Source organism: Corvus kubaryi, unplaced genomic scaffold (genome assembly GCF_017639235.1).
Source record: "Corvus kubaryi isolate FWS band 111438036 unplaced genomic scaffold, C.kubaryi_AGA036_p1.0 37385, whole genome shotgun sequence".
In the NCBI taxonomy this organism is placed as follows: Eukaryota; Metazoa; Chordata; class Aves; order Passeriformes; family Corvidae; genus Corvus; species Corvus kubaryi.
In genome coordinates this window covers 33,991,684-34,014,202 of record NW_024581127.1, presented here as the reverse complement: position 1 = coordinate 34,014,202, position 22,519 = coordinate 33,991,684, and the positions used below count along the sequence as shown (strand labels likewise).

The 22,519-nt window shown below is 42.1% G+C and overlaps 1 long non-coding RNA gene across 1 annotated transcript; it reads left to right on the top strand.

Moving 5' to 3' along the window:
- The first annotated feature begins 1,330 nt into the window (after nucleotides 1-1,330).
- LOC121668581 lies at nucleotides 1,331-21,137 on the top strand. The gene is made up of 3 exons (XR_006017469.1): nucleotides 1,331-1,340; nucleotides 9,726-9,735; nucleotides 20,999-21,137. It is a non-coding gene; the product is annotated as an uncharacterized LOC121668581 (long non-coding RNA).
- The last annotated feature ends 1,382 nt before the right edge of the window (nucleotides 21,138-22,519 follow it).

Below are 22,519 nucleotides of genomic sequence, written 5' to 3'. Positions count from 1 at the left end.
CCAGAACTCCCCTCCAGTTAGTGCTGAAGTTTGGTTGTTCTTTACTTAATTCCACCTGTGAAACCTGGCCATTCACCGTGATGCTCCCTGTAACTTTTATCAGCTTCTCATTCCTTTATATTTTGCAATTTCTCATGTCATGTCTAAATTTTTGCACAGCCTTTTCAGTAAATGCCAGACTAGAGCTTAGTCCTCTGCTTAATACCTTAACATCTACCATCCTTACGGCTATATCCAACAGAGAAATAAACTAAAAAAAAAATTTAAAAAGGAGAAAATAGGAAGAAATAAAGGAAAAGGTGGAAATAAAGGAAAAGATGAGTAAACCCTGAATAATAGAACTGTATGATGTCCTGCCAGGGTGATAACACGGGGAAGAATAGGAATTGTTTAACACAAGATCAGCTTCTGGGGATGTTTCCTTCTGCTGCACCACGCTCTGTGGGATGTAGAGTCAGTAGTCCTGGATCAGACAATGATTTTTAGAAGCAGAGATTTTAATGCCAGAAGGAACACACACTGACAACATAATCTAACCTCACATACCACACCGTGCACAGCTATTTGCCAAGTTTCTCCCACAGAAAAGCAAGTGGGTGTTTAGCTGCAGCACTGCCTCATAGGAAAGCTGTACACTTTTTAAAAAGATATCAAGAAATGGAAATTTTATCACTTTTTCTAGTGGTTTAACCACTGGAACAAGTCCTCCTCACTTAATAAAAAGAAGTGTATCCCTCTGCTGAACCTGTCTGACATGAAAATTGTGGATTTTTCCATGTTTTAAGCATCCATATAAAGCCTGCTGTTTTCTGCCCAGTACCACCAAGTCAGTTCTCACCATCTTTGCAATAAGCAAACTGGTATTTACAGATATTAACTGGTATTCACTTTGAGAGAAACACCTTGTGACTCCTCCGTGCACTTTCTCCATGACTAAACATCCTTTATGAGCGCCTGGCAACCCAGAAGTGTTGTGACATCCCAGCACCTGCAGTTTCAAAGAACACAGGTAAAGTCCTCTGTCTACCTCAGCTTAGCAAATTTGTTTGAATAAACCCATGAGTGATGTTACCTTTTGACCACCATCTGACTGGGAACACATTTTGTTCCAGATTTTTCTTTATAACAGATGATTTATATTTTTTTGGTAGTGGGGTTTTTTTTTGGTGTTTTTTTGTTGTTGTTGTTGTTACTTGGCTTGGGGTGTTTTTAGAAATACCATGTCCTGGTTTCAGCTGGGATAGAGTTAATTTTCTTCCTAGTGACTGGTACAGTGCTGTCACTTAGATTTAGAGTGAGAATAATGTTCAAGACATGCTGCTGGTTGTTACCTGAGCAGTGTTTACACTAAGACAAGGACTTGTCCTCTCACACTCCTGTGCAAGAGAGGAGGCTGCACAAGAAACTGGGAGGAGACAGAGCTGGTTCAACTGACCCCAACTGACTCCAGAGATATTCCAGACTGTGTGATGTCATGTTAATCAATAAAACAGGGAGGACTTAGTCAGGTGGCAGACACTGCTCAGGGACTCGCTAGGCATCAGTCAGCATGTGATGAGCAATTGCATTATGCATCACTGTCATAGGTTAGCAAGCATAGTCCCGGAAGGGACGTCCTTGCTAAGGGGTGCTTACAGTTTCCTCTGGGAACTGATAGAACCTATCAGCTGGCCAGTTTGAATATGGACAATTCTCTAAGCCACTTAAAGTTGTGATCACCTCTGTGATCCACATTTAAGAATAGGCAAACTCCCCCTCCAAGCTCTCTCTCGTTTCCGGCGCTGGGACAAGTGGCTGCAGGCCCCGTGTGGGGGCCAGCGGGCTCGGCCAGGCCCTGCCTGGGCCAGGCCGGGCCGGGCCACGGCCATCCTGAAGCCATGGACCTGTTCCAGCTGTGGAACCCCCCCCACTGCCTTGCCGTGGGCAGCCGGAGCGGCTCGGCTCTCCCCCCTCTCCACTGCGATAAGAAAAATACAACATTCCAGCTGCAAAGCTGCAAGGCCGAGGTGAGATTAACCCTTTTTATTGCTGTGAAGAGCTGAAAACCTGAGGGAAGAGAGAGAGGAGATGCTTAAAGCTGAAAGTCTGTTGTGAAGCTATGATATATCAGAGTATCCTGTTGTAATTTCATGAAGATATGGGGGGTGGAGTGTTCAACTCGTGAGCAAAAGCACCTGCGCTGAGATAGGCAGATGCTGACACAGCTGTAATTTCATGAGAAGTTTGGACAGGGAGAGATGAACCAGATGAGGACTTTTGCTCCAAACGGGAAAGGAGAAAACCTCAGTCCGTAGAGATGAACCAGATGAGGACTTTTGCTCCAAATGGGAAAGGAGAAAACCTCAGTTCCTAGAGATGCTCCCAGAGATAGTCCTAACGATGAAGATGATGAAGACCCTTTGCTCCCAGGGAAGGAGAAGGGCCTCTGTTTTTGTTTCTGAACGGCTCAACCTTAAAATTGTACCCCAGAAAACTTCAAGAGTGCACCCTCGAAAGCAGTTGCGGGAAAAGCTGCAAGTCGGGGGAAAGGACTCACACGCAGGCAGAGAGACTCCTCTTCCTAAATGGACTGAACAATATTTGGAAGTGGGTGGCTGTCTCGTTGTGATAATGTTTTCATAGCATGAGCAAGAAGAGACTTCTCTTTCTAAATGGACTGCACAAGGTTATTATGGAAGTGGTAAACAGACTGAACATCTTAAGGGTTGTCTTTTCACATCGTCAGTGGGAGAAGGGAGGAAGGTGGGGGGAGGAGGAGAGTTCTGAAGGTGGTATAATTTTTTTTCTTTCTTCTTTTAGGTCTGTTAATAAACTTCTTTATATTCTTTCAAGTTTGGTGCCTGTTTTGCATTTCTCCTAATTCTTATCTCACAGCAGATAAACAGTAATGAGTATTTTGGACCAAACCACTACAATCACTTATTTTATACATTCTTTCATCATTATTATCATTTCCCCTTTCTTCCCTGTCCTACTAAACTGTCTTTATCTCAACCCACAAGTTTCACCCTTTTGTTTTTCCCACTTCTCTCCCTGATCTCTCTACGGGAGGGTGAGTGAACGGCTCTGTGGTGTTTAGCTGTGTTCCAGGTAAAACCACAGAAAACTGCTGCAGTCTCTCCTAGGAAACTGTACTGACCCCTGTGCATCCAGGACGGGTTGTATTTGTGCTGCCAACATGTAGGATTTGGCATTTGATGGTCTTAAAACACTTTTATATGTACTCCACCTACCAATGGATCCAGAATACACATTCTATCCTAATCTTTACTTTCCTCTTAGAAGTCCTTTTTTTTTAAAACCACTTCATCAGCAATAGGTTTATAAAATCATGTGGAAGTCTACAGCCTTGCTGACACCAGCACTAAAATAATCTATACAAAGACAGTAAATAAATCCACACATTGGATTAGATGTTCAGCTGTAAAACCATGATGTGTGCTCTTCTTGGTTTTAACCTTGAATGGTCCATAAATCTTTCTCGAGACATGGCTTGCCTTTCATTTTAAGATGGCAAACTATCCCATGTCCTGGGAATGCACATCCCTTTGCATTTGGCAGTAAAAATCCTGTCCTTGACTAATGGCACCCATGTTAAGAGATGCCAAATTCTGTGAACAAACGACCTGGTATTCTGCATCCCATCAATCCGTACATCATCTCCAAACTATTATGAGGAGCAAGGTTGTAGTTTATTAGCAGCACAAAATTTGGATGGCATTGGGTCAATAGCATTAGAAAGCCAGTGACAGTTGTAGGTCCAGCTTCTGTTTTCTCAGCCAGAAGACAAACTGGAAATCAACTACCCAAAACAGAAGATGTGAGTTAAGCACTCCCGTTTATTCACCAAGTAGTCTGTATGCCCTTATCATATCAGAATTAAAAATACTCTTACTTCCTCTCTAAAAAAAAATTCTTCTGCTTTATTTCTCACAACCAGAAAGTTAAACCAATATATTCATGTCCCATCCCTGCCCATGGCAGGAGTATTGGAATAGGATGATTTTAAGGTCCCTTCCAACCCAACACATTCTGTGATTCTCTGATTCTATGAATGCATTTGTCTCTCACATTGATCTGCACAGGCAAAGAGTCAAAGTGTTTGGAAGAGCTGGGTTTCACACTGGTGGTATCCATGCACTGGAAAGGATTCTCCAGGTTTTTTTTAAACATTTCTCTGATTATGTGTGTCTCTTTAATCTGTTTTAAGTGATTATTAGGCCAGGCTGTCCAGGAATACACTGCAGAATTAAAAAGGGGAATAGAGGCAGTTCATTAACAGAGGAGTAGCAGGTGAGGCTGGATCACTTTATTGCATGAACAAAAGTAGAGTTTAAATTTCCAGGTATGGTCAGAGCTTTAGTTTGGGCAGATAAAATCACATCAGAGTAGGTATTAATCAGAATAATTTTATGCAAAGCAGAGTAATGAGAAGGATGGGCTGTTTCACAGGCATTATCAAGGGAGCTGTGAGCTTTGGAACACACAGAACCATTGGGGCTGGCAGAGACCTCCTAGATCATCAAGTGCAATGTTCAACAAAATACTATAATGCCAGGAAGTGTCACGTCGACTCATTTCTTTGAACACTTCCAGGGATGGTGACTCCACCACTTCCTAGGGCAGCCTCATCCAATCTTTAACCACTCTTTCAGTGAAGAAATTTTTCTTAATATCCAACCTGAACCTCTCCTAGCCTCTACTTGAGGCTATTTCCCTGAGTCCTGCCTCTTGTTACCTGGGAGAAGAGGCCAACCTCCACCTGGTTACAACTCCTGTCAGGGAGTTTTAGAGAACACAACCAAGAGCCGGACCAGACCTGGCTCTTAGACACAGTCACCATGAGTCTTCCAGCACAAACGTTGGTTTGCATACTGAGTTCAGCTTTCTGAAATGATGCCACCCACTCATTGGGGTGATAGAATTTTTAAAAATTCATTCTTCTGCAGAACTTTGTTCCAAGTCTTCATTTTTTGAAAGCCGGTGTCTCATGGCATCCCCAGGCCCACATGGCTAATGGGTAGAAGATTTGTATGGCTATGTTTTGAGGAGAGGTTAATGTCACATTGTGCAGAGAAAAGGAGAAATGAGATGCAAGTCAGCTCCTATCACAGGAGGGAAAGACTCCATTTTACTCTCACTATGGTGGTTTCTCCAGCTGTATGGTGGCAACAGAATTTAAGTAGGAAGTTGATGGGTGTCAGTCTCTTGTCCCAGGTAACAAGTGACAGAACGAGAGGAAAAGGCCTCATGTTGAGCCACAGGAGGTATAGATTGGATATTAGAAAAAATTTCTTCACGGAAATTGTTGTCAAGAACTGGAACAGGCTGCCCAAGGAATTGGTGGAGTCACCATCCCTGAAAGTATTAAAAAATCATGTGGATATGGCACCTGAGGACATGTTTTAGCAGTGAACATGGTGGTGGTGCTGTGTTGATGGTTGGACTTGATGATCTTAAGGGTCTTTTCCAACTTTAATGGTTCTATGAATGTTTTTATGAAGCTTTTGCTGCTGCCACTGCATCTTTGTCTTGCAGCATCTCTCAGGGGATAAAGCACCACAGTTTGCCCTCACTGCAGTGGGACACAATGCACAAGTCTAACTTCACTCTAATGAGGGCTAAATAACAAAACACAGCTGGATACAGACAGGGGTGTAGAAATCCCTGTGCCTCAGAGAGCTGCAGGAAGACAAATCTGAGCAAGACCAGACACTCATAATATTCTCAGAAATAAACTTTGCTCCAACCAAGCCATTTCATTGTCACTCCTTTCCCCCATCCCAGAGAGAGATCTGTGGTGTGATATGTTGGAATTGATGCCATGTTGCTTTGCATCACTCATTGCCCTGCTCCTGCTCAGAAAATTGTAATATCTAGGCTATAAATATTTCTAGTGAAGAGATAATGTTCTGGGGTTCTTCCCTTTTCAGACACTGAGGTCACTAAGAGCTACTCTATTTATCATCCATATTTCATCTTCCAACCCTTTTGTTTACTGACCTTGAAAGTATTTCACATGAATTCATCAAGGAGGTGTGTCCTTTGCTACTTTGGCATTTACTTGCTGTTAATAGGGCAAATGTGTGAAAAGTATTTTTGAAGAACCCATCCCCTTTCATACATTTCTGGATCATAATTTTATTACAGGCCTCCCTATTTAATCTGTGTTATGTGTTTTCCATGGAAAGAGGTCCTTCATCAAACCAGATAATTTCATTTGCTGAGAGATGCTTTTGTGCAAAACCTGATGCCTAATTTATGAGATAAGCTGGACTGACAACAAAATGACCTTCTCCCTCTATCTGGTTATTAAATTGTTTGTGATCTAATAAAATGCTGGTAATACACTCCGTTTCAGCAGGGCTTTAATTTCCTACCTGACATTTAGATTAAAAGGACTGTGGATTCAGGGAACAAATTTGTCACAGTCTGAAACAGCCTTGACAAAAGCTGAGCTCTGCTACCCACCAAATGCCTCAGAGAGAAAAGTGCTGTGCAGCCCATGACTCTGAGAAGGTAAAAGACTCAGCAAGGCAGGATTTCCCTCCTCCTCCACACTCATTTAGCTGCTGGATGACTGAGCACCGTAGGGAGGCAGGGGGACCCAATACACAGGGATCTGCCCTGGTCCTAGCTGTCATCTTCACCACTGCTATTCATGACACTGAATTAAAGCAACTCATATTTCTTTCTGTCATCCCCACTAAAAACAAGTATTCCTGACTAATTCTGGAGCAGAGCTTTGTTTGCCAGTCAGAGGACAGTGATCCATGAGCTGTCTCACCCTTTGTCATTCTCTGGGTATCTTCAGAGATACCATCGTCCCATTATCCAGCCTTTCTGGCTCTCTCAATAGTCACACAGGAAGATGTTCGAGCCTGTTCTCAAAGCCAGACTCCACTGCCTTCCTCGCTTGCTGCTCTCCTGACAAACATGGGCTCAGGAATGGAATTAACCTGTTATCTCAGAGCAAGACACATTTTCATGCAGGAGGAAAATAGGATGTGTCTTTATACCACAATGATTTTCTGTGCAACACCAAGCCTTGCAGTATTTCAGCAAGTGTAGAGCCATCAGTTTACTACTCTTCCCAATACACTGAACGAGCATTCTCTCTGAAAAAATCCAGATTTTCCCACAGAAGTAAAGTTACAGAATGAATATAAGTGATTTTCAAGGATTGTATTATCATGAAATATTTTATCAGGCAGAGCTCTCCACCAGGAAACTGTTCCATGGATCTCTAGCTTACACTGAATCAAGAGATGTTGACATTCTAACGATCTTACCTTCTTAAGGAAGTCTGAAAATACAGTCTTTTAGTAAATTGAGAGGAAAATTGAGTGGGAAAAACTGAGAGAGAAGAAGCCTCACTAACACAAAAATACCATAATGTATCTCAATAACTGTGGGAAGTTGCCTCGATGAAACCTTAAATTTCTCTGACTCCTTCAGTCTTCACTCAGCCACATATTTTATGTCACTGAATTTGGCAGTGCTTTCTGACAGAAAAAAAAAAAGGGGAAAAAGTTTAGGAGCATGGGTAGCAAAGGTACTGTGTAGGAGAAAAGGAAAATGAAAGGAGAGCTGGGTCTTACTTCAGAAAGTTTATAAAGCCTTAATTGCTGTGGGAACCCACAGTGACATAACTCAGCCATGAGCTCTTTGAGGTTCGCTTATCATTACAAGATTCTTCTGCTGAGAGATCAGGAAAGAAGGAGGAAAAACCTTTCTAAGCTTTCAGTGCTGGCTTTTATAAAGAGACCTTCTCTCTTAAAGTACTCTGGCACCATTTCTCAAGTCTGTTTTGTGTGAGTGCTGTAACTGTATATTGTGGTTTTTGTTTGACATCAAACCTGCTTTCAGTATCTATTGCTTCCAGAATATCTCATTTGTTCAATCTTACTTATCTGGCAGATCCTTTTATAAAATTTTACTTCCCCACCCTACTTTTTGTATGTGAGTTTAGTTCTTTCAAAATAAAAAAAAAAAATAAAAATTTGAAAGGTCAGTATATAGCTGTGGCGGTGCATCCCACCCTCCTCAGACCAAAGTGATCTGAGAAATCCTCATTAGGCTTCGGCACTGACAAGCAGCACCAGGGCTGAGCTTCTCTTGAGCTTATCAGAAACACAGAGTGCTCCTAGGAACTTGTGCTGTCTAACGAGCTCTGCTTTTTAATGAACAGCCTTGGAAACTTATTTTTCTTGCCTGAATGACAACCCAAGTGGAAGAACATTTTTGTTATCAAACTTCGAAAAGTTACCAACCTGAATTATGGCCAGGATGGAAAACTGCAGTGGCTAAAGCCCACTTTCTTGCAGCCCTATAAACAGAGGTCCAAAGTGAGACCTTTTGAGTTCTCCTGGACCACAGAGGGCTGTGACCAGCATCTCCCTCTGAGTCGACACCTCTCAGAGCCAGTGAATTCTCAAGTTTTCTATTCTTGGAGGGCGAGTGAATAACAATGGATCCTGGGCTGATCCCTCCCACTCCCCAAGGCTCAACTCTTCACCCATTGAGAAGATGGAAAAGCATCAGATGTGAGTCTTTCAGTGACTTTGAGGGGTGTTTATATCTTGTACACACTCCTTTAGGTCTGTGTGTATGCAGTTGGAATATTTGCTGCAGGAAATATATGATGAATGTTGCTCTCATAGATTCTTAAGCACATTAAATTTGTAAGTCAAGCCTACATGTGAGTTACTGTTGTGATTATAGTAAATTCTATAGAGTCTTGTGTTAAATTGTTTGATTCTATTGGGTCTTGTGTTTGTTTGTTAAGTTTAAGTGCTGTTAAAACCTTTAGGATTAAACCTTTAGTCTAAACCCAAGTCCAGGGCTAAGTTTGGCACGAGGGTCCACTCTGAACCTTGTGACTGAATGGGAGGGTCTTCCTTATTCCTTTCTTTTATTCCTTTTTGCCCTTAACCTACATCAAGTGTCCATATCCCAAAAAAATTTAAAACATTTGCTTTGTAGAAAAGTCAGGTTTCCACTTTTGTTAGGTCCTGGGACCCTTGCAATTTTCAAGCTGTCTTCATCATTTAGTTACTCACACTGATTAGCTGGTCAGGGTTTTAATACAGGCATGTTCAGATAGATATGTACAGGTTTACAGTCTTTGGCCTAGCAGAATTCACAAGTACAAAGCAGAACAGCAACTATGGAGCTACTATAGGATTTTACCTCCATATTTGACTGGATTTTAGTACTTTTTGCTCACCCACTCAAAAGTGAGCTCTACCCCATTTTAAGGCCAGATGCACCCTGGGCTTCTCTGCCAGGGAAAGGATCCACCCAGAAGCCTCCGGCAACCTTGGGAGACCAGTTTGCCCAGCTGGCCCAGCCTCCAGCAGAATTTAAACCCTTTTGCAGGCTGATGTGCACCAATATCTCAGCTCCCTCATCTTTGAGATGTATTAATGGTGCATCCAGACAGTTCCTCCTGCAATTCCCACCTGGTTTTCTTATCTTAAGACAAACCACATTTCCCATCAGAGACAGTGAAAAGGAAGGGATGGTGTGTGTTTGAGGGCTGGTGGGGAGGATGCATGAGAAGACCTGACTTTCTTCTGTCACCATCACATTGGTCTCCTGCCTTGTACTTAAAATCAAGCTTTATTCCACCCCTCCTGCTATCCATACAGCCATTCCACAGAAATACGTCATTTTGGGATGTGAGCATCCTGAATTTGGCAGGAGTCGACAGATGAATAAAGAAGGAAAAGGGTAAAGGGAAAAAAGGGCTGATTAAAGAAGTGGGCTCAATCCCTTGAAGGCTCTTTTAAGCCGTTAGTTTGGGGGTTTTTTGGCAGTGTTCTTAATCTCAGTGAGTCTGGAGGATGAATGGCACTGCAGGTGGAGTGCCCTGGAGCCATGCAGGTGCTTATGTGCTGGATCTGCATCTTTTGTCAGAAAAGGGATTGAGATATGCATTTCTGGTTAAGACAACACACCTCCTGCTTTGTTGCTGCTCCTCTCTGTCTGCAGCACTGATACCTCTGTCAGGGAATGTGTGAAGCCAGTATTTTAAACACTCCATGCAGGATTGCTTCAGAAGTCTGCCCTTACAGAGAAGGGTGTTAAAATAATCCCGAATCAGATCATCCCAGTGACAGAAATGTTCAAGGGCTCATCATGATGATCAAAGAAGCATTGCAAGTATAAACATGTATAAACATTTTTACAGCTGCTTTACCTGAGTGTGAATTGACACTGTACTATGCCTTTTATTCAGGTTGTTTCAGCTGACACAAGAATGATAGAAATATGAAGAATGGGTGTAAGGCTCATATAATGCCATCACAGTGTCTCACCTGCTTTGATAATGCAATAAAAATCAGAGATCAAGGAAACCTAATAGATGGTACAGTAGATGTCTGCAGATTTATTTCCAGTAAAGGTGAGAAGCAATGGGGATGTTTCTCCCCCTTTCCATGGTCAATTATTCCATGTAAGTATAACGAGTGTCCTCACTGTTAGGGCATTAACTGTATGATTCATCTCTCCTAAATTTAGATGCCTGGATTATCAAATCTACTGCTGAGCTTGTCACCCTTGACTTCTTCTGTAGTAAATGGACAGAAATAGGGGTTTTAAGGGCTCCATTCATCTGTCCTGTGACCTGTGTTAGACCTTAGGAAGACAGGACTCTTATCCTTAGCTCAAGATATTAAATCCATTATCACTCCCCTATCTGTCAGGAGAGCCGATGTTAATGGGGATGTCAATGTTTAATGATTTGAAGAATATTCTTTTCTTACCAAAGATGTCCTTTGTTTCTCTCCCCATATTGTTATGACCTCAAATCCATATCATACACCAAAGAACACTAAATTTTGAGGAACAGATGGGAAGAAGGGGTCACCTTCTTCCTTAGGACAAGAGCCACATTCTAGGACCATCTGGCCATTTTCCACCTTACAAATCTCCAGTTACTGAAAATGAAGGTACAAAAGCACCATGCTTAGTCTCTCTTTCTTGCTTCCTTGGACACCTTGGCTTTATGTTAAGTTTTGTCTTTTAAATATTTAAATATATAATATTTAGCTTGTTATGGAGCATTGGAAGGTCTGCTTCATGGTTTGTGGCACTTGGGGGTGCACAGAGTGAATTTTCTATGACCTTACATCCATGGCAGAATTTCCATTGAGCAAAGGAGGTTGAACTCAATAAGCAGCATGGTGCCCTCTGCTATTGTGGTGTGAATTAACTCAAATTTCAGCTACTAAATTTTCGGATTTTATCCCAGAAACCTGCCAACCAAACTTTTCTGCACCAGGTATCCCACCTGTTCCACCAGCAGTGCCAGCATTTTCTTGCTCAGATCTTATGCTCAGCTCCTAAGCTCTCACAGGAAAATGAGTGAGCCTTCTCCCCAGCCTTCTTCAAGCCAAGATATATAGCCCTACCCAACCAAGTGTGGCTACCTTTAAAGTCACCCTATTCAGTGGCTTTTTTGAAGTCAATGAGGAAAACAGCACAATTTCCATGGGAGATGTATTCAGGTGTCAGAGTGCACTGGGAATTTATTCTTCTGTCAGTTTTATTCCTTTCAGCCATTAAAGCGTAAGTGGTTTTCACGGGGTTATGGCATGTTTGGCAGTCTGGTGTACTATAAAATATCATTTATTTACACTCCTATTCCTTAAACAATTCAGATTTATTTGTGTGTTTGTGTGCTTGTGTGTGCATTTTTCCAGTGGTGGCTACACATTCACACAGCTTCTTCTTTCCTGACTTAATCATCTCATCTCCAAACATTGATTTCCCCTCTGTTGTCTTTCATGATTTAGGTTTGTAAGCTTTTTAATTTTTATTTTAAATTTAAAATAATGCAATGTCGCTTAAAAGACCAGGGACTGACAGCCCTGAAGGGAGAATGCTGCTGTTTATCAACAGCAAAGGTGCACTGCCAGGAGCTGCAGCCCTATCTAATCTGGAAGGAACAATAGCAGAACAGGTGGAGATGCTCAGATTTAAGATCTGTTACCATCCAGCCATTCATCCCACTAACACTCCTGACAAGATGATTCATTACTAAGACTCTTAAGTACTGACAGTTAATGGTAATGGTTATGATTTAGCTCCCAGTGATGGAGGAATTCGAGTTTTGTTTTCCTCAGCCTCATTTCTTTCCCCTTCTTTTACAGATCAGAATATTTTTCAAGCATTTTGAGGTCACGGAAATGAAAGTTTGGCCTCCTCACCCCCACAGAACAGAACAATTTAGTGGTTCAGTGATTGTGGATGTCCAACACTTCCCATCAGTGGCTGCCGAAGATCCCTGTCAGTGTGAGACCCTCACATTAGGCAAAATGAATCACATCAGAAAATACAATTATTTCATGGACCAATGGTCCAGCTAGGCAGAATACTTTCTCCAACAAAAGGCAGGAATGGCTGTTTTGATAAAACACACAGTAAACAGGCAAATAACAGAGTAATCCTTCCTCCCACCTTCTGGCAGGCGACTCCTGCATGCACCAGTCGCATGGAGATTTCAGTGTTTAGCAGCCAGTCACAAATTTATTCATTATTCTGTTCATTCCCCTTCAAAATGCTCTGAGGTTTTTTTGTATTTCACTGTATTTTGGGGGAAAGAGATGCATAAAGTCACCTGAGTGCTGCCTGAGAAATTGCTTCTCTTTGCTTGGTCTGATTGTTTCACTGCTCAGACCTGAATTAGAATCACTGAATCAATAAGTCTGGAAAATACCTCCAAGGTCATCAGGTCAAACGTTTGGCCAAACACCACCATACCCACGAAACCATACCACAGGGTGCCACATCTCCTCGTTTTTTTGAACACGCCCAGGGATGGTGACTCCACCATTTGATGCTGCAATGTCTGCCAGGTGGCTAGCTCAGGGGCCGGGCACCGGGCAATAGCCCTGCCTGCCACAGTAACAGATGGCCACCGATGGAGAAGGCGCAAGGAGAGATGAAGCAACGAGGGACTCTTCTCGGGGGGACAGGTACGGGTTTATTGGAGCCAAAGAAAAAGGGACCAAGAAGAGCAAAAAGCAGTCTCAGACAGGGGGTTTTCTACCCCACTGCTCAGGGCAGAGCAATCATAGAACAGCCAATAACAGAGCAGACAAGGGGCGTTACATAGGCAGGGATACATACAACTTAACCCATGGGGAGAGAGGTAGGCAGAGAGGGTGAGCACAGGCCAGTGGCAGAGTGATGTGGCGACCAAGGGAGGGAAGAGCAGTGGCCATAGCAGACATGCAGAGTGTCCTGTCTTTCCCACCTTGGCCAACGAACTTTCTTGCCAGACAGCCTGAGGGCATCTGTGTTGAGGTGGGCAGCTATCTTAGGGTGCCTGGGCCTCCTGAGAATTAAACCACTGGACCTTTGGCCAACGGGGCCCAGGACACCCTGGCAAGAGCCATGGCTCACTGCAACAATTTGCAATGAGCAGGACAGTGAATAATTATTTCCTGATCATAACTCTTTCCAGCGTTCATAAGTTTATAAAACTCTGTCACATCATTCATTAATCACGTACTTTCCAGTTGTCTGTCTTTAAATAAGAGAAAAACCAAGACTCTAAACTCTTTCATAATTTTCCATAGAAAAAAATGTCACCTGAGGATCTTCATTTGGGAGTGATTGTCTGGGATAGAACCATTCCCAGACATCCTGAGTAGTTCTGATGCTGTTTGGCAGTGTTCACACTCTGTATAATGGCAGTTGTGACGGTGTTACCAGGCTTCCTGAGAAAAAGAGGAATGAAAAGTTTGTGTACTTGAAGTGTTCCCATTACTGCTTGGAGACACAAAACCCAGTACCACCAAGTTCACATTTCTGTGTGTTAGGCTGTTTCAGATAGCTGTGGGTTTTTTTCTCTAAATGTAGGAAGACACATCCAAATTGCAAGGGGATTTTTTATAGTGAAATATGGTTTTCTCTTGTATGTTGAATTAAAACTTAAAATCTGCCTCTCTTTTTATGTTCTAAACCTTGCTAACCAGGATCTTAATGTTGCCATTTCTAAATTCAAAGATAAACACTAACAGATTTATCAGGATGGATGTATTTAAGAGTGCAGAGAATCAGAGTGAGTAGCATATTTAGTTCTGGTGACCAGTCTGCTAGAGGACAACAGCCTGTGAGCCACGTGAGCAAAGCAGCTCTCTCCATTTTATTGCAGTGATGCAGTAAAGGCATCCAGGTTCAAATCCTGACGAAGATGCAAATCTGAGATGGGACATGCCTGAAAGGAATTGTTGCTGCCTGAAAAGCTGCACATCAGTTGGGATGCTTCTTGAAAACAGTCTCACAAATTTAAAACAGCAAGGAAATTAGTTTTCTCCCTCGTGAAATTAATGACTTCCCGTGACTTTTCCCTCCTGGCTGAAATGTCAATCCAAGTCTCTGAGATGAGAAAACACATACCCAAGGTCTATAAAGAGGAGGGGGAAATCATATACAAGATATCCTAGTATATTAAAAACCTAGCAGGAAACATTTGCAATATCCTGTAGAGAATATCAGGATATAACATGAGTATGTGTAACCCAAGCTGCAAAGCCATGTGCAGGGGGCTGGCATAGTATCTTCTTGCAGAAAATACTCCTTTTTATCCCAAGGCTAGAACACAAATACAGGCATGTGGAGATGGAGACTGTGCTTTTGAATGTTTGCCATTTGAACTCTTAATTCCTGTTATTATGACTTCAAAGCTACCTGCCACCCTAAAGAGAACATGGAAAAATATAATGTACACAGGGTTTGTTTATTCCCTTGATTTTTAACCATGATGGGTTTTGATTCAGGTTTAGAAACAATTTGACAGAGGAACTAAATTCTGTCTGCTCTAAGCAATCCCAGAGAGGACCTTGTGTTTCTTTATCCCTGTGTCTCTCTGGTCCAGAGAATGACCCTATCCCTCCAATTTAGCATATTGATGCATGTTTTCTTGGTGATTTATTTGCAACCCACAACATGGATTGCAACATGGAAGTGCTTATGGACAGATAAGATAATAAGACTGGAAGGGACTTTCTCAGTGAAGCTCTAATTTGGCCAGCAACCGAAACATGTCAGGAGTGGTTTTGTTCCTAAATTGTAAAAGAGGCTGTGATCGAGTGTGTAATCCCCATGTTGGCCAGGAAAGGATCACAGAGCTGCCAGGACTTTGCTTTCCTGTGTCCACTGTACCTCCATCAGCACAATTCCTCACCACAAGGACCTGTTTCACCCATCACCCAGGCTGTAAACCCTCACACTGTCCTGGCCAGTGCCTCAGTTTCATTCCACACTCCTTCTCCTGCAGTCTGGGATGTGAACAGCTTCAATTCCCTAAAGTCCAGTTTAGCAGCAAACTTCCCGAGTCTTGTTCATTTTTTTGGCATGCTGTGTTCTCCTAAGGCTCTCCAGCAGGTCCGAGAATAAAAATCAAAGAGCTGCAGGGTTCAGCTTCCCAAAATTTCACCTTGAGCCAGCTCTTTTTGTCACAGAGTAGAGAAATGAAAGGCTACTGTATGCACAAACCTTGGTGAACGAAATGAAGCCTGGAGAGGTCTGTTTTGGGTGCCACCAGTGCAGATGATGTTGTGAAAATATTTTACTGTGCTGGCTGTTAAAAGATGCTCTGAGTGGGGCTCTCAGCCTTAAGAATGCAACAGCCAAGTGAAATACTCAGGGCTTTTATTCCAACAGGGACTGGTGCCATGACCTGTTGTGAGAACTGGAAGCAAAAGATCTCATGGTCCTGAAAACACATGATTTTTTTCACCAAAATTCACAAAGAAAGACTGAATCTGTCATCATTTGCCCGTGTTTTGCCAGAATCTATAAAATCTTAATCCTAGCCCAACCCAGGCTGTTTTCTGAAACATGATTCTTCCCAACCTCCCAGTGTGGGCTCCATCTCAAGAATCTGAAACTCCTCTTGTTCATTAGCCTGCAAATGGGCAAATGGGCAAATGGCCTACTTGGTGAAAAACTCCACAGATGTGGGGAAAATTTAGCCAACATATTGTCACATTAATGATTTCCCCTCATCACAGAAACAAAGGCATAATGAAGGGATGGGAAACATCTGAATTATTTGCTGAGGATAAAAAGAAGAAAATTGCATTTATGTTTTCCAACTTTGAATATGGGAAAATGATGTCGCCCTCCTTTCCCTGGGCCACGAATCTTGGCTGTTGTCATTAGTCTTTTCATTCCTTCTATTGTTCTCTCAAGAAGCTGCAAATTGTCTATTTTCATCAGTTACTGAAACCACAGCAGAGCTGTTGCACTTAGAATAACAAAGAACTGGAACTATGAAAAGTTCAGCTTTCTTGAGGGGCTGCAGAATGGCACCGAAGTTTGGGGAAATTTCCTCTGGATTTACCAGTGTGGAAGACAAGGTAGTAGGGACCTCCTCCAGAAAAGAAATAGGCATAAAAACCAAGAAAAGAACTTTTCTCAGGGACTTCCCCTTTAGAGTGTTCTTCAAATTGTGACTTGAAAAAAGAAAATTTCAAGCTCTAGATTTGTCATTGGATGAAGAAGTGATATGCCTGGGCCCAAATTTTGTGTATAATCCATTATGATCTATTGAAAACAGGAGAATGCAAATCCACAGATAGCATTCCAACTCCTTTTCCCAAGGATGTAAGGTTGGCAGCTGCTTCTAGCTTTCCATGAAGAAAGCTAACCCAGAAAATCCAAGGATGCACTTTCTGAACACCAGCACCAAAATACTGCCACTGTGGAGATTTATTCATCACCCATTTGGGATCAATAAACCAACTAGGACAAAACCACTCCTGCAGAGGTCAGAGAGGAGCATTTCTTTGAAGTGTTGCTCAGCTGCTCGGGACATGATGAGAAAAGTTCACCTGCCCCTAAATGTCAAGGTCGTGACCAAAGTTTGACATGGCAAACAGCAAGTGCCAAGGTGCTGGTGATTTTTCACTTCCAGCATAATAAATCCTTCCCACAGTTTGTGAGATTCATGGATATAACCTCATATCTTCTGCATATCAGAGAGTTTCCAGCAAGTGGAAGAGATCTTCATTGGAAGACACATCCATGTGCTTAACCTCTGGTGCCAGCTCTCTGCATGGATCCTACAAATCCAAGAGGAACCAAATCTTTTATCATTGGGGCACAGGAAGACTCTGCTGGAAATCCTCTTGATTTGTGTTCCCAGCTGCCTTTATTATCAAAACAAGGCCACTGAAATTCAGTACCCAAAAATTAGAGGAAACCTTTGCCTTTAATTATGCACATCAGATATCTCCCTTTCCAGTTAGCATGATCCCAGAAATAGAAACATTTTGAAAATTGGCTCCTAAGAATTTGAAAAACCCTCAGAAGACATGGTATTCAAAGAGCCCAAGAAGGTATTTTTAGTTTTATCTTCAGAACAGGGTTGAGTAAGTTTCGAGGATAAACTGGGATAAACTTGCTGCAGTCATTGAACGGGAAAACAAAAACAACATATTGGCTGTCTTCTTCCTGAATTATCATTATGTTCTGGGCACAAAATAAAGCATGAATCTGAGGGTGAATGTGATCACATAATTAAAGACTACCTCAAAATGTGATCCCAGTCATGTGTTTTTCTTTGCTTCGTGTATTTGAGATTTTTATTATTTGTCCACAGAGTAGTAAATACATAAAGGCTAAAGTATGAAAATTAAAAGACCTCAAAAGTAGCCTGGGAGATTTTTGTCAGCATTGGAGTGAGAATCTTATGGAAAATGACTGGTGAAATAGAGACAGATAAGGAGGGAAGACCATGAGGAGACATTGTAGGGGTCTTTCATAACCCCCATTAATAGGGTTAGAAAATCAGAGCAATGAGGTATTGTAGAGTCTAAGGAAAGCTGAAAGTACAAAGTGCCACAAAGTTAGCTCAGAGAGAAGACTGTCATTTAATGTGGGCATAAAATTGAACCTTCCTATCATGAGGAACTCCAAGACCTTGACATCTGTCCTGGCTGGAGACCAGAATGTGCAGGCAAAGTACTAACAGTATGGACAAAATCATAAGGGAGGGAGGACTGTGACCTGGAAATACGAAACCTTATCAGGAGATAAAGGCAGATCAATTTTGCTTTCATTTGGTAAAGAAAGAAGTGAACCCCTTCTGATATGCTAATGTACATTGGTCTCATTACAAAATATAAATAGACCATTACAATTATATCAAAAATAATACATATATCACAAGTAAGTGATGGTAAGATCAGATTAATTACTTCAACTTAGCAAAATGAAAAGAAACAGTGAAATTATCTTGTTTACTTTTACTCTGAAAATTAATTTCCCACAAAATAAAGCTCATAAAAATATGCATTTTATGAATAGCAGATTTTTTTTCCACTGATATTTGTTTGTATTGGGCAAGATGTTGCTAGGTGGAAAAAAAATGACAATATATAGACACATAAGAACAGCGCAACAAAGGAAAGAGTCGTGAGATTTTCATATTTCTTTTCCTAGAAAATCAGAACCCAAATAATTGATTTGTTGTCTTGGATAACTATAATGTAATTTTTTATCAGTAGCAAAAGTGGAAAAAATTAAATAAATCAAGAACTGAGATTGGTGATTTTAATGTGGTTGCTGGAAATTGAAAGGGAAATGTCAAGGATGGGCTAGGCTAAGGATGCATCAAGCTGTGTGACAGTGTGGGGATGATTTTTTGAGTCATAAGTTTCAAATAATTTTAAAAAAGAAGGGGTTGCTATGATTGGGTGTGGGAATGCCCAGGGAAAGAGGAACCTGTGAACTCACTTGGAGACTTGGGAGAACCCCTGAAGAAGAGAGGATGAGTATATCAAAAACAAACCAGAAAACTATGAAGAGAGTTGTGAGAAGGAATTACAAGACCTAAAAGGTGTCAGGATTTCATGGATGAGAAGAAAGAATACAACCTGAGCAGCAAACGAATCAAAGAGTCTTTGTGCAAAATTTAGCCCTCATTCTTTGTACATTCCTCTTTTTTATTGTTGTTGTTGTAAAGAAAATAATCTTCCAGGAAGTCATTACATTGATTCTCTGTCACATTAGCCCATGCTGAAAACTAAGGTCCTGCCAAGTGAAACAATAGAAATGAAAGATTTGATTTCTCTCTCTCTCTCTGTTTTTGATGGAAGCTATTCCAGCTCAGGTGTCTTTGCATTATTAATTCTCCCTCATTTATCCGCTTCAGTGTTCTCCACCAAACTTGTTCACACAGATCACAGGATCCCAGAATCATTAAGGTTGGAAAAGACCTCTAAGGTCATTAAGCCCAATCATTAGCCCAACACTGCCAGGTCCACCACTAAACCATGGCCCCAAGCACTGCATCTACACATTCTTTGAACACTTCAGGGATGGTGACTCTACCACTGCCCTGGGCAACCTGTTCCAATGCTTGACCACTCGTCCAGTGAAGAAATTTTTGTTTTAATATCCAATCTTAATTTCCCCTGGCAATATTTGAGGCTATTTCCTCTTGGCACTTGTTACCTGGGAGTAGAGACTGACCCTCACCTGGTTACAACTTCCTCTCAGGTGGGTTTATAGAGTGATAAGATTCCCCTGAGCCTCCATCCTTCCGTGCTGAGCCCCTTTCCCGGCTCCCTCAGCCACTACTCATCAGACTTGTGCTCCAAATAATTTTGGTATTTTCTGGATTGTGGGTACAGGAACAAATCCTTATGGCACAAACACAGCTGTGGTGCCTAAGCAGAGTCCTTTGGGTACTCTGCAATGAGGGAGCATGCTCAGACTCTTGCCCTGTAGTAAGTGAGGGTCACTGCAACAGGATATCCAAAATTATACTTATCCTAAGGCATGGTGGTGCACAGCTGCTTGAGGTCTAAAGATCAAATCCTTCCAGCAGAGAAGCAATCATTGCCACTACAGACCGAGAAAAGGTCTCTTTCCTGGATTAAGTTGATAATATCAGCTGCTATTTTTATCTTTGGATGCATTCAGTAATGCGCTCTCTGAAAGGGTTCCTCCATGGTTCCATTTGTTGTGTAGTGTCACTTCTCCAGTAATCCCCATACACCTGGACCGAAATCCGTGTCTTTGAACAGCCTGCCCTGTTTCCTGTAGTCCTGTCTCTCCCACTTTCTCTCTGGTGGTTGCACATTACCTGAGGCTGTAGTAGTTGAACTCTCTAGCAGGAGTTTTCTGTCTGTTCTTTGCTGTCAAGGGAACAGGCAATTTAGCAGTACAGCTGTTTGAAAACGCTGTGCTGGGAGATTTTCAGCTCTAACAGCTCATTGCAGGGCTTGTTTGTTTTTGTTTTTTAATTATTTCTCATTTTAAAATGTGTGCTGCTCGTTATAATCCATCACATGTAAGGATATAATTTATCATGTTGCAGAGTTGAAATTGAAAAAAAATAAATAGCCCTAGTTTCAAAACTTTCTTCTTCCTTGTGGATTTTTTACTTTTCACTGTAAATGTTCATTCCAGTCTAGAATGATGTTTTTCTTCAAAACAAATCAGCATTTATCATACAAAGGATATTCTGAATTTCTCTCAGCTCTAATAAGTGGATTGAGAAGTCGGTGATGACTCCTTAGTTGAAAGGAAAGTGGGATGTTTTAATCAAGGGAGGATATTCCTTTGCCAAACATCATCCTGAGCTGTATTTAGGTGCTGCTGTGAGAGAAAAAATGCTTTTGAAATTGCGTTCACATTCTGTTGCCACTGAATATCCTGCAATGGGATGGGTACCACTGACTTTCTGTATGTAACAGGTGACAATTGGTGCATTCACTGTGTGCTTCACCTTTGAAAGAGTATAAACCAATCTCAACTGATTTTCCTGCTTGGTTCTCTTGTCCTTCCAGGTCAATGTCCTCTGTCTATCCTATTACAGTGTCTACTCTGATTTATTCTTCATTACAAATCTGGTGAAGGGTCTTGAGAGTAACTCCTATGAGGAGCAGCTGAGGGAGCTGAGTTTGTTTAGCTTGGTGAAAAGAAGGCTCAGGGAAGGTCTTACCACTCTCTTAAACTCCCTGACAGGAAGCTGTAGCCAGGTGGGGTTTGGCCTCTTCTCCCAGGCAACAAGTGACAGGATGAAAAGACATGGCCTCAAGCTCCTCCAGAGGAGGTTCACGTTGGTCATGAGGAAGAATTTCTTCACACAAAGGGTGGTCAGGCATTGGAAGGGGCTGCCCATGGAGGTGGTGGAGTCCCCATTCCTGGGAATGTTCAAGAAACAACTGGACGTGGCACTCAGTGCTATGGTCTGGTTGACAACTTGGGGATCAGTCAAAGGTCGGAGTCAATGACCTTGAAGGTCTTTTCCAAACTTAGTGATTCTGTGATTGCCATGCATTCCTCCCTTAGCTTGTCAGTGGTTTTCCCTGGATGTAAGCATATCAAATGAATGGACTCCTTTCCCTGGGAAGGCCACAGACACTGATAAATAAGTCCTGGCAGCTTTTCCTGCAGCAGATTGGCACTTCTTTGCTCTGCCACTCTGCACCCAGAGCAGGGCTGACAATAAGGAGCACAGGTTTGCAGTACAACCCTCTGTCAAAGCCCATCCTCCAGCCTGCAGCCATTCACAAGCTGACAGCAAAGCAAAATCACCACATTTCACACTGACACAGGCATCCATCCTCCAGGCTGCCAGCCAGGGGATAGATCTGATCACAGGCTGATGACTGACAGAGGTGACTTCTTAAACCACTGTGGCAAGATAAGCCAGGGCTCCTTTGTCAGTTCTCTGCAGCTGCAAGCAGGGAACATTTTGGCAGGCAGCTGCCCTGACTGTTCACACTCTCTCTCTCACACACAAACACACGTGTGTGTGTGTGTGTGTATGTGTGTGCACAAGTGAAGGAATCACTAAGCAGATGTACACGCAACAGCTCCTAAACTGTATTTTTATTTTGCAGTTACAACAGTCAGCAGCAAGGAAATCAGGAATTGATCAAAATTACTGGACAATTAAGGAATGATAATGAGCATCCAATACAGCTGCTAATGTAATTACAGTGTCGTATCACATAAAGCTCTGCTGCTGGGTGGTGAGGCTGGATGCTGGAATTTTAAGGGCATCTCTCACTCCTTTGCTCATTCCACATGTTCCAAAAGTGCAGTTAAGTGAACCTGGGGAGGAACAAAAGCAAAAATTGGAGATGAAAATGTCACTAGCAGTGCCACAAATCGCCAATAGAAGTGATTTTCCAAGGCATAGGCACCAATGGTTTTTTTGAAACATTATATCTGAAGAAGGGATGGAAAAAGGGGTAGATTTTGGTTCCAGACAAAGAAGTCCAAAGGCGTGGGAACAAAAAGAGGAGGAAGCTGAAAACACAAGTCAGAATTTATCATGCAAGTGGAGCACTGGAAAAAATAAAATTCTTTCCACTGGCCATGATCCCTTGACTATGGATAAGGCTTGTAGGATAGTGACAATCCGCTTGTCTTACAAGTGTAAATACTGCTTCAGGGAATATTTGCAGTCCAAGAGGGAGTCTCAGGTTTGCGTGCAAAGCATAAGGAATGTGGATTGGTTGTGCTAATCATAGTCGTGCAA